The sequence below is a fragment of the Convolutriloba macropyga genome, chromosome 1 (assembly GCF_964194025.1).
Source record: "Convolutriloba macropyga chromosome 1, txConMacr16.3, whole genome shotgun sequence".
In the NCBI taxonomy this organism is placed as follows: Eukaryota; Metazoa; Xenacoelomorpha; order Acoela; family Convolutidae; genus Convolutriloba; species Convolutriloba macropyga.
In genome coordinates this window covers 10,206,819-10,218,914 of record NC_134468.1, presented here as the reverse complement: position 1 = coordinate 10,218,914, position 12,096 = coordinate 10,206,819, and the positions used below count along the sequence as shown (strand labels likewise).

At 35.2% G+C, this 12,096-nt stretch overlaps 1 protein-coding gene across 1 annotated transcript in view; it reads left to right on the top strand.

Moving 5' to 3' along the window:
* The first annotated feature begins 98 nt into the window (after nucleotides 1–98).
* The window catches only part of LOC142334876 (uncharacterized), a 58,671-nt gene continuing 46,673 nt past the window's right edge, over nucleotides 99–12,096 (top strand). The window contains exon 1 of the mRNA XM_075383210.1: nucleotides 99–644. The gene's annotated coding sequence lies outside the window, so the exon portion shown is untranslated. The remainder of the gene's footprint in view (nucleotides 645–12,096) is intronic.

Sequence of the window (12,096 nt, the reverse complement as noted above, 5' to 3'; positions counted from 1 at the left end):
GGTCCTATTTAATGACCTATCGATTTATTGACAAAATACATTAATCAATCGCGAAAAATGGCTCGCATTTTTTGAGCGAGCAGGTGCTTGTAAATGAACAAAAATATTGTAATAAAAGGCTAAATTTGAAGTGAGAAATGTAACCGTTGATCAATTCTTGCTTCGCATGTAACTACTTTAATCACTAGTTACTGAACAAATTCTCTAATTTAATCTTCTGTAAAACGACCACCAGTTTTAAAACTCCAATCATTGCTGCTTTGCGTCAGTGTTTGGTTTTGACTTTAGATTTTTAAACGATTTAACTTGCTACTGTAAAAATGTTTTGAGTCTGTAAGGACTATTCAAGACCGTTCTTTTTCTCAACACCATCAACAAAGTTGGTCCGGCTTGTTTGTTCGCTGGCCAGTGTGACTTAGCCAGTTGTCTAAGTAGACTGGCGTTATGCTGTGACTTTGGTTTGTAATTTGCACTCTAATGATTGTTGCTAGCGCTTACTGTGTACTGGATATTTTAGCTTCTAATCAAAGTTATGCTCTGGTTGCTAAAGATTGTTTGAAGACTTTACTTGAATTCTGCTTTGAAATAAGAGACGAAACAACAATTCACCAAACAACACGCGTTTGACCACAACAAGAACAAACGTAAGTCCGAGCTTTGTTGTATCAATCTTAGTTGCCTCTATGTCTGGGAATTCTGTCTCGCGAAGCGGAAACTTCATCTTTAGAGTGTAGGGTGTTTTTATCTCCCTTTTCTGTTTGTTGAGCGCGTTTTGCGCAGGTGATCAAAGGAACGGCTTGTTTCCTTTAATCAAATCATTTTGCAGTTGAAAGTGAGACAGTTTACAGACAATCAAAAGAGCATCACGCGTTGTAATATGGCTGATGATGCTTGGTAGGTTTGTTTGGATAGTTGTATAAATTGTTTTGTAGATAATCACCCTAGACAAGTTAAAAGAATATTGCCCTCTCGGTGAATTCATGTCTCATCTTGCGCACCCAACTGTTTCAATGAAAGGTATTCCATAGCAATTGAACCCCCTCCTCCCTCCCCCCCCCCCAACCACCCGCTATAACCAACATTTATAAGTAATATTCATTTTAACAATGCTCTCTCAGGCTTTCAATAAACTTGTTGTCAATTTTCAATATTCGGCAAGTAAAAGAATTTTCATGTTCTTGTCTATCGTTCTGAAATAGACTTCAAATTGGAACAATTATTTAGGGGGGGTTTGAAAAATAGAAAACCTAAATACCGACTCTAGGTTGCATGATCTTAAGCACGCGTTCTCATGTCACGTGTTATCGTTTTTTCCCACGCGGTGTCCTGGCTAAAAGCAATTTTACGGTGCATATTTTAACCGGTGCCAAGCTTCGGTTATGCCTATTTTTTTTTTATTCCACACTACTTTCAACCCTCTATCATTCCGAATAAATGGTTGTTACATTTTGTTTAGAAGCAAAACTAAGAACTTTAATGCTAGCCTCAAATTTTTTGATCAGATAATTTTCGACTTGATCAGATAATTTTCGAAATTTTTTGATCAGATAATTTTTTGATCAGATAATTTTTGAACGCTCTCTGTGTACACGCTCCAGAGATTTAAAAAATTGAGAATTCCGGAAATTTAAAGGTGTTGGTTTATAGGGAGTTTACAATTAGGAGAAGATTCGCCCAATTTTTTTCATGGTTCGTTTTCGCACATTTAAACTAGACGGACTAGCTGTGTAGCTCGCCGCTGTCGAGCCTCTTAGGAAGAAAGCTCCTACAAACATCCGTCTCATACAGGATGTGATAACCCAAGTTGAACGCTCGGTTGAAGAGGATGGAAGCCCGCAAAGAACAGATCCTCCGAACGTTACCTGAAGACATGCGTCATGTTGACGGATTGGAATCAGAAAAAGGAGCTTCTATTGCCTAACTGCAATGCCACTGAAACGCTACGGTTTCACGCTGACAAAATTTACACTAATCCAAGCTGGGGAAATTTACACTAATCCAAGCTCTCCACTCTGCAGTGGTGGGTTATACGGTTCAACCCATATGCGGTTAATCGAAATTATGGACACGATTGCAATTATAATTCATGACTTATGATATGACGTCGAAGTTAACCAGCTCTTCAGATGACAGAAGGCGAAAGCTTTTAACACAAATCTACTAGCGCTGATGATGCTCGACTTGACATCAAAGAAAATGGCTTGTGGCGGGTCTATATTCAGCAGAACTTTCTTCGACGTGAAAATTTTTAATTCATTGGTCAATCCATGCCCAAAAGAAACCAAGCACTTCTCCAAATATAACGAGGCGATTACAAATCTAAAATATCAGCAACGTATTCTGAAGTACAGAGCCGTCTGCAACACACACCATCAGGGAACTAGTCACAAAAATCTCCGAAAAGAAAACACATACTCGGACAGAATAACATACATTCGAGCAAAGATAATTTTTGTATTCATACTGAACACCCTAACATATTGCCGTAAGCTTAAAATGCAGCGCGTTCTCACTGTTTCGTCCATTGGGTGGATTGTACCCCTTTTTTGTGAATAAAAATCTGGAAATATTAATCTAGCCTGTGTGGTGAACAAATTTTGCTCCGCTTTTGTAACTTGTTCTTCAAATTTGTATACGCCAAACGTAAATATGGATATCTAATTGAAGTTTCATTGGCATTAAAGTTGTGGAACGAAGATTGCCTCCTTCCACCAGATACTAATGAAATTTGTATGCCATTTAATTTATTTTATTTTGTATATTTTGTTGGAGTAAGTACAAGCGTGGAGACCGATAACGATCGGGTCGGTTAAATCCTTCATTGGAAGATCAGCCTCTTCGTTTTTCAGACTTCCTCATTAGACTATAATTTTCAAGCAACCGACCTATTCATTCGAGTATCTATTTAGTAACTTTTTAGTCGTCTGACATTTCGAGTGACTTTTACGCCCTTGAATTTTTGCGTTTTGTGTGATCTAATTTTCTCTCTCTATCACAGTTTCATGATACATGACTATCAAATTTCAAAACTGTCGATGACCGTGTGAAAGTATGTTTGCATAACGCAGGATCGGTTCGCAACAAGACCTCGCAAGTAAGAAATCTTATTGAAGCTAATGATTTTAACCTCATAAATTTAACAGAAACGTGGATCAAAGATAACGCAAGTGATGAGTTTTATCTCAAGTAGTGTTGCCCAAATGGCTATTATTAATTAAGTACAAACAGAAAAGAAAAAATAGGCGGAGGATTAGCGGTGTTCTATGATGGAAATTTACGTGTCGATAATTTTTCAAACAAGTGATTTACAGACGCGGAGGTGCCTTTTCTTAAATTTACGCTGGGAAAGTCACTTTGTCTTTTGGTTTGTATATACCGTCGACATAATACTAATGTACGTGTCTTTATAAGTGAGTTAACATCGTTTATTGAGGAGAAAGTGCTGTTGTTAAAAAATTTACTTATTGTAGGCGATATCAATATTTCTATGCTGCTATAGAATGATGCGTCAAGAAATTGGATTCTTTTTTGGATGAATTTGGTTTGCAACAGCAAGTTGCCGTGCCTACTCAAAAAAGTGGTGGAATTTTAAACCAAGTTAGTACATCCGAGGAGGTTGAATTATCAGAACCTCTTGTAAGTTTCGTTACAAGCTCTAATCCTGTAGTTTTGCAATTTGACCTTCTGCAAAAGCACGATAATTCAGCTATAAAGAAGGCCTCGTGCAGAAAATGGCAGAATTTTGACGTGGTAGCGTTTGCAGAACTTATTGTTGCTCCGATCGACAGAGATAATCCTGAAAATGTTTGGAACAGTGTTTTAATGGAACGAAATCAGCTATGTCGATAAAAACCATCCTCTGAAAACTAAATATGTGAGAAATCATACGTGCCCTTTCTTGAACGATGAGCTAAGAACGATGAAAAGATCGAGAAGAAAAGTTGAGAAAAATTTCCGAAAGAATGTTAATTTCCAAGCCAAAAGCCGGTTTCTTTTTGCAGTTTTTGAGTATTTTGAGCTGTTTACCAAAAAGAAAAATGAATACCTCAAAAAATGTTTTGCTAGTGAAAATAAGCGTGTTAGGTAGTCTATGCTGCAGCAACTCTTATGAGAAATTAATGTTGTCCTGCCGCAGTCACTAGGGGAGCCTGAATGTCTAGCAAATAAGTTTAATGCTTTCTCTGCTAAGAAAATAGAAGCCGTATTAGTTTCACTGCCTCCAATGAATGGTCTAGAATTATTTGATTCACATACAACAACCCTGGAGAGTTTTCACACTGAGCAAATTGCAATTACTTCTACCAAAAATTTCGAACAGTACGGCAACGAGGTTACGTGAAATTTTTTTGACAAATTCTCCTGACTACTTCATTGCGTTAATTAATTTAACTCTCCAGTCAGGATACTTTCAAAAATCAATACTTCCCAATCTTGATCCTGAGTTGTTCTCCAGTTATCGCCCTGTGACAAATCTAAGATTCCTGTCAAAAGTTATTGAAAGAGTTGTTTTTGAGCAAATTAATTTCTACCTGAAATCCAATAATCTTATGAGCAAGTATCAGAGTGCTTCGCATTCAACAGAAACGGCTTTACTTAAGGTCTTTAATGATCTTCTTTGCTATCTAGACGAGTTGAACTCCGTGATGTATATTGGGCTAGACTTGTCAGCAGCGTTTGATATTATTGATCCACTGTTTTTAGTTGAGATATTAGCGAAAAGGATTGGTTTGCAATCGGCGTTGTTACTGTTTATTAAGAATTATCTTTCGCATTGTTTGCAACAAGTTATCATAAATGGATGTCTTTCTGGTGATGTTAAAGTTAAGACGGGTGTGCCACAAGAGTCGGTTCTTGGTCCTTTACTTTTTTCCTGTTACATGCTGCCTTTAGAAGATAAGCTGAAGGAACTGGGAATAAAGTATCATTTTTGCGCAGATGATACCGTTCTTTATTTTGTGTTCAGTTCGACCCTCAGTCAATGCACGTTTGATGCTTTTTTGACCTCGATTCAATGTTGGTTCAGCAATGCAAAATTGAAATTGAATGCGGATAAGAGTGAGTATATAATTTTTCGGAAATGTAAAATTGTTTAACATGGTCTCTTACGTCTGCCGGAAGATGGTGACTACACTGAACAGGTAAAAGTTCAAGGTTGTTATATTGATTGTCAACTTACTCTGCAACGACAGGTCAACTTCGTTTGTTCAAATTCATCTTTTTATCTGTTTAACGTGTGCTAAAATCGTGACCAAGTTAAAACATCAGTCCTAATTGAGTTAATTAGAGTTTTAGGGTTATCACGTGTTGATTGCTGTAATTCGCTTTATTATTGTCTGCCAAACTTTTTTATTGGCAAAACTTCAGCGAATAATGGTCTCTGCCGCTCGTTTGATATTTCGATTGTCACCTTCAACACCAACCTTGTCGTACCTGAAGCAGCTACACTGGTTGCCAATTAGGCAACGCATTGTATTCAAATTGCTATTGTATGCGCATCGCTTTGTACATCAGCCTGGCAAACTCCCACTATATTTATCGGAACTAATGAAACGAAACACGATGGTTACAAGGTCTCAATATTTTTTACAATTTACTTGTTCCCAAATTTCGCTCTAATTTTGGAAGACGTTCGTTCTCGCATGCTGTCGCTGTTGAGTGGAATAAACTCTCATCTGATTTGAAACTTATACCCATTGAAATTTATTCAGGCGAAAACTCAAAATTTATCTTTTTTAATTTTCATTCACTGTTGAGATTTTAAATGGTGCTTAAAATAATAAAAATAATAATAATAATTTCAAGCAGCTGAATTCAATTGGCGGCAATTTAATACTAAAATTCAAATGAAAAGTGCTCCGAAACTGGTGCCATTTTTCACTTAAAATCTTAATAGTGGTATATCTTAACCTCTAATGTTGTTTTTTGGAGCCCACTATTGAACTTCTGAGTCCCATTTAGGCTCCCCCTCCCCACCGACTGAAGCAGGTTGCAATTGATTAGAGCTCCCACTAGTCGTTCGAGAGCAATTCTTCCGACGTTTAGTCGGTTGTGTTTTTTTAGAACTTTTGCGGGGAATGTGTTGTAGATTTTTTCCTTTTGAAAGGGCGCTTTTTAGTTCAACTAAACCTGCTCATCTTTTTATAATAATCGTTCAATGCATTTCTATTCGTTCATGCTAAATGTTTGTTCTTGTAATCCTAACAATTATCTTGACCTGAAAAATTCTGCTGGTACATTGAAAGATGGAGCAAAATCCTTAATTTCACGTCTTTCAATCGTTTCGAACATGTACATAGATATAGTTGAGACCTTCAAAAACTAATTGAAATCTGTGTGGGAAATTTGCGCATTACTCTGGACGAAACAGTTCCAACCTTACATCGAAGAAAACGAACTATCTTGTATTTTGAAGAAATTGAAAATTAGAATCCTGCTCTACAACATTGAACTTTCTCAAAAAATAAAGCTGCAAAATCTTGGAATTATTTTTTTTGTAAATCGAATTTCAGCTTCTTTTTGAACAGTTAAGTAATAAAAAAAACAGTAGGTCAATATTGAAAGAAATAACGTTTTCTGATCTATCTTATGGAATTCTATGAACAGGTTTTAGGTTTAGTTAAATAATCTCAGTAATTTAGCAACTCTGTTGAAAGTGGCAACTATTATTTCTTGGTAACAGCTATTAATTGTCACATGGCATACGTTTTCTGCGAGTGATAAGTTCAGGCTAAAAAGTGTTCAATAAAAAGCAATATAGCGCACATTTTTTAAAAAATTGTATTGTCTATGCCTTGCCCTTTAGTTGGCCGCTCTTATAATCACCGTTCCGATTTAATGGCTCAATTTTGTGCATAAATTATTAACAATTGAATTTTTAAGCCATTTTATTTGGAGTCATTTATCCAATATACACAGGTCAGGTATATTTATATCCTGTTACTTTTTCGAGCTGTGATATTGACTAAATTGTTCATTTTCTCTCGTTGCGTTAAGCTTGAAAGTTTATTGATGAAAATGTGATTTGAATACGCAACGCATTTGGCCGCTTTATTGTTTCTAGCCGGACAATAAAAGGCTAAATCGGGGAAAGTGATATGAATAAATTTATGATACAAAAGGAGGGAAGAAAGCAGAGGAATCAATTGGGGGGTGCTGTTGCTTTTTTCCATCAAGCAGAACCGTTTAAATGGTGCTTTTTATCCCTATAGGGATTTCATGCAAAGAGTGAAAGAGAGAAAAGGCGAAACTGTTGAGTGTTTTGCAGCGTATGAAAGAAGGAAGCTTTCTCTTCGTGGATGAAGAAAGAAGTGATCAGTGTTAGAGTTGAGGTTGAGTTAGAATTTTTGTGAAGGCGTTTTGTATTGTTGACAAGTATATGAGCTATGCGGGGCGGGCGGCGGGATAGAGTGCGCACGTGAACACAATTTACTACATAGTACACACTTATGTCTTTTGTACTTATTGTAGCAGTAGTATCAAAAGTAGTAACATTGTGGTGGATGGATATAGTATTAGCAATAGTAATGCGTCTTTTATCCAGGTAGAGTTAGTTGATTTAAAATAGATGGAAGGGGTAGTATAAGCAAGGAGTAGAAACAGGAAAGGAAAAGTGAAGCAGATGAAATAAGAGCAAATTTAAAATGTATTTGATGCTCAATTAAATATGCAAACAGAAACAATTCACTGCGAACAAAAGTGAAAAGAGAAGCAGTGCCACTGTTCCTTTGTTTGTTTGTTTGTTTGTTTGGTGAAATTGCTGAGGTCGCTAGTAGACTAGTAAACAATTAATACACTCTGCTCCTTGTACATTTTTCAATTTCAGATTCTTTTATGATGTTCTTAGAAGTGCGCCTGTGAGACTAGTGAACATAAACTTTTGACTTTGAATCAACATCAACATTAGCATGATTATAGAGGTTGATAGCTTAATAATTGAGACGTAGGAAATACTTATCATAAAAAATCAACAATGCATTACAGCCCCTTGTTTGCTTACGTCATACTATTATACTTGTAAAAAATTTCCAAATATTTATTAACACTGTGACATTTTGGTGAATTATGGAAGTTGTTTGAACCTGCAAAAATTAAGTTTCAGAAACAATATGGCAAAATTTTGCAATCAAGTTGACCTCCGGGTTATTTGAAATTTTTTGTGTTAATGGTTAAAAGGATTTGTCGGCTATCGAATATTTTCAATTTGCCCTTTAGAACAAATTTTTTTGCGCCTCTCAAGCGGTGGATATCGATTTAAAATAAGCATAGCTGTCTGAATGTCCATTTCTGGGCTAAAAGTGAACTTAAAAAGTGAAGAAAAAGGAACGCAATTTGAGCCTAATCAAATTTGAAGGACAAAATGTAGTCAATGAAAGCGAACTTAATCTGAAAGGTCTTCAATTTGCTGTTTATTGATGCTTTTTTTTACCACCCGGTGCACTATTTGTGAACTTAAAAATACCTTGTCTGTTTTTAGAGGAGACATTAATTGTTTGTATTTTTAATGTCACTGTTAAATTCTAAGCAGATGGTTAGGAATATAACTTTTTAGAACGATTGCCAAAAATCTTTGAGCTGTTATAATTAAACTATTTATCCCGTAAATTCAATCGAGTAAATAATTTTTAATTTTCGCCGTTTTTAATTTTCGCCGTTTTTAATTTTCGCGTATAATTCGCTTTATTAATTTTGCTAAAGTTCATTTATTGTATCAAATGTATTAAGTGTGACCCGACCCTTGCATATGTTGGTTTTGATTTATGGTTAGTAAGTCTCCCCTCCCCCCCCCCCCCCCCACCGTACGATTTGTGGTGTCATTTTGTAATAGGTTGACCTGATAATGTGTTATGCCTTTCAATCATAATACTTGACCGCCTATTAACAGCATAGCCTCGTTTATATAACTACATGCATATATAATGTACAATTTAACAGCTCAATCTGTTCAGAAGTTGTGAATATTCTCAGCTAAATTCATTTTAATTGATCGATCGCTTAAGTTGAATATTTTGCTGAAATGGCTTTGCTGCTACTGCTGTTGAGATGGTAAGTCGTTCTTGTTTACTTTGTTTTATTGATAGACTTGACTTGACTTGCGTTGCTTATTATGCTTGATTGATTGCTGCCTTCAGTTTTGCCTTTGCTTATGTCTGTTGTAATATTTGTAGACTCCCACTGTGACGTAAGCATGTGTTGGTGAGAACAATGCGTGAACTAACTGAAAATTTCTCAATGTGTGAAATATTACTGAAGATAAGTTTTGCTGCAATTCACTGATTAATTTTACTGAAGATTTTTCTTTCCTGGATCTGTTTTACCGAAGATTTTTCATTCCTTGATTAATTTTATTGAGATTTTTCGTTCCTTGATTATTTTTACTGAAATTTTTAATTCCTTGATACATTTTTCTGAAGATTTTTTTTCCTTGATTGGTCTGGTATTTGACTGGAAGCGGAAAAGGTGCGCAATTTTTAGAATTTTAATCGCTGTTTCAGTTGATGAAAAATTAATTTTAATTAGTGAGTGAATTAATTATTGATCATTCGATCTTAATAAATTAATTGATTATTCAAGCAATTAGTTCGCGCAAATCTTTCTCATGCTGAATTTAAGACGCCTGCTAAAATTGTTCGATTTAAAAACAGCATGGCTAGACTGAAAATAGCTATTATTAGAAATCTCTGTGGACTGAAAATATCCATGGTTAATTTTAACTCCACTGTTTAATTATTCACATTTTGCAATGATTTGCATATTTTTGATGCATATAAATGTATAAGGTATTATTACAAATAGCTTCCAACCATATGGATTAAAAAAATTAATTTCTGCTAACTTTAGTTTTTCTATTTATAGGTTACCTACCAGTTGAATATTTATTTATAGAACTATTTCGAATACCTTTCAGCCGTTCCAAGAACTTTATATTTATATTTGTAAATTGCTGAAACGATTGAAGGTTTTGATTTATGTTTGTTGAAGAAAGTTTGTTTTAAGTTTGTGAAAACTACACAAATCAGTTGTTTTGAATTCATTACTCAGCAGTATGCGTTCTAATCAATTAACCTGAGCAATTATTTGCACAGTACACAATCTTGTTTTCCTCGTTAAGAGAGCTCAAGTCTGGAGCGCCGGAGGGGGGGGGGGGGGTTGTTCGTCTGTTTTGTGAATTTAATAGCATACTGTGTAAATGCATGTTCTCATTTCATTTGAGGGTGGGGGGGGGGGGCGGTATCGGGGTACTGCTGGGCTGTACTCATATCATACACATTAAATGCATATGTTAGCATGTACATGAATTAATGTTTCATTGATAATAATAATCTTGTCAATTGATCGGTCGATTTATTTGAGTTAGTTTAGTCGCACAGTGCGCATAGTCACACACCTAAGTAATAAATGGTTATAAAGTGGTTATAACAAGTTTTGACGCAGCACAGTGCCGTTCCGTAATGTTTTGGTCCCGTTTCCACTCAATATACGTTTATATTGTGTGTATGTTGGTGTTAAAGTGTAAGTTAGGAAGGGAAACGAAGCGTGGTTTGAGGTGGTTTTAATTGGATTAAAATAAATAAATATCAGCCCTTACTTGCTTCCCAAGTTTGTTCCGTTTTGTGAGAGGTGGCAATGGTTTGTTTGGATTTGAAGCTGTGTTGTTGGACAGCTATTGGCCTGCCCCCTTTCCCCAATTTATAACTAATACTAACTGAGTGACTGAATTAATTCATGTCGACAGAGCAGTACTATGAGAGCGGATTCTGTTTGCAACCACAGAATCAAATCGCTAGTTTATCAATTCTATTACAATTTTAAGGAAACTTATCAGATTTGGCGATTTAATAAACGATCAGACCAATCAATGCCTGGAGTTGAATATTTGCATATCATAGATTTCGTTTTATCAATAAAACTAAAATTAAGCACAGAAAGGGAACCAGTGACAATTTTTATTTTCCCTTTTTGTTCCAAACTTTTTGGAAAAAAAATGGAGAACGTTATGCTAGCCCCATTTTTTGTTCAGACACCATTTGATTTTTCTGAACACATCCCAGCTGCGTGGTACGGGTTTAATGCGTTAGGGTCCTATAATTGAACTAGCACATTTCCATTAAAAAGATTGACATTATTTCTGAATGTTTCTCACTTTTTGAACAAGATTTGTCTCATTTTCAGCATTACTTCAGCCATTTCAATTCAAACTTCATTCGTTCTTTTTTCATAAGCATATGTAGCATATGTCTTTTACTGCTTCTTGAATCTACAATTCAATCCATTTTATGAAAAACACTAACATTGTTTTTTAAAATGTCATAATACAAAGTTGTTAGCCAATTTTGCCGAAATTTGGTTCAGGTTGTCTGTATTGATTTTTAGATTTTTCTTCTGCTATCACATTGTTGCTTATCTATTCTCCTAAACTCAAATATTGAAATAGATTGAGCAAGTTCCATGCATATTTTATATTTGTCTGCCTATTTGGCAAAAATATAACTCGGCTCACAGTTTGGAGAAAATTCATCCTGACGGTCTTTAAACAAAGTCAAAAAAGAATAAAGCAGATAATTTGTCTGTTTCTATTGCATATCCTCCTATCCGAAACAAGTAATAGACATAAAACTTTTGTTGATTTTTCATACCGTTTTATAACTGTTAATCTTAACTTTTCCACTGTTGATAACATTCGGCAAAATTGAATCGAATTATAAGATAATTGGTATTTTTCGAATGCGCACACATATTGTAAAGGATTGTCAACTAATGCTCTGTTCGTTATATTTTTAATATCAAACACCGCACTACTTGTTGAAGATTTACTGGCTAATCTTTTGCTCGCTAATCGATTGCGATTCTTTCAGCTCAATTAGTGAAAATTGTATAGTCCATTACAATTCATATGAATGAAGCATTGTCTTTTTTCTCACGTTGCTGTTTTTGTAATCTTTTTTTGAAATATTGTGTTCTTTTTGCGCATGAAACCAGTTTTCTACTGTTGTTATTTCGGACTAAAAGACTGTTGTTTCAGTGGATTAGGAGACTGAAGTATTGATTTTTTTACCTTAAAAATGCGAAGTTTCACTTGAAAAAGATCTCTTTTGTCTT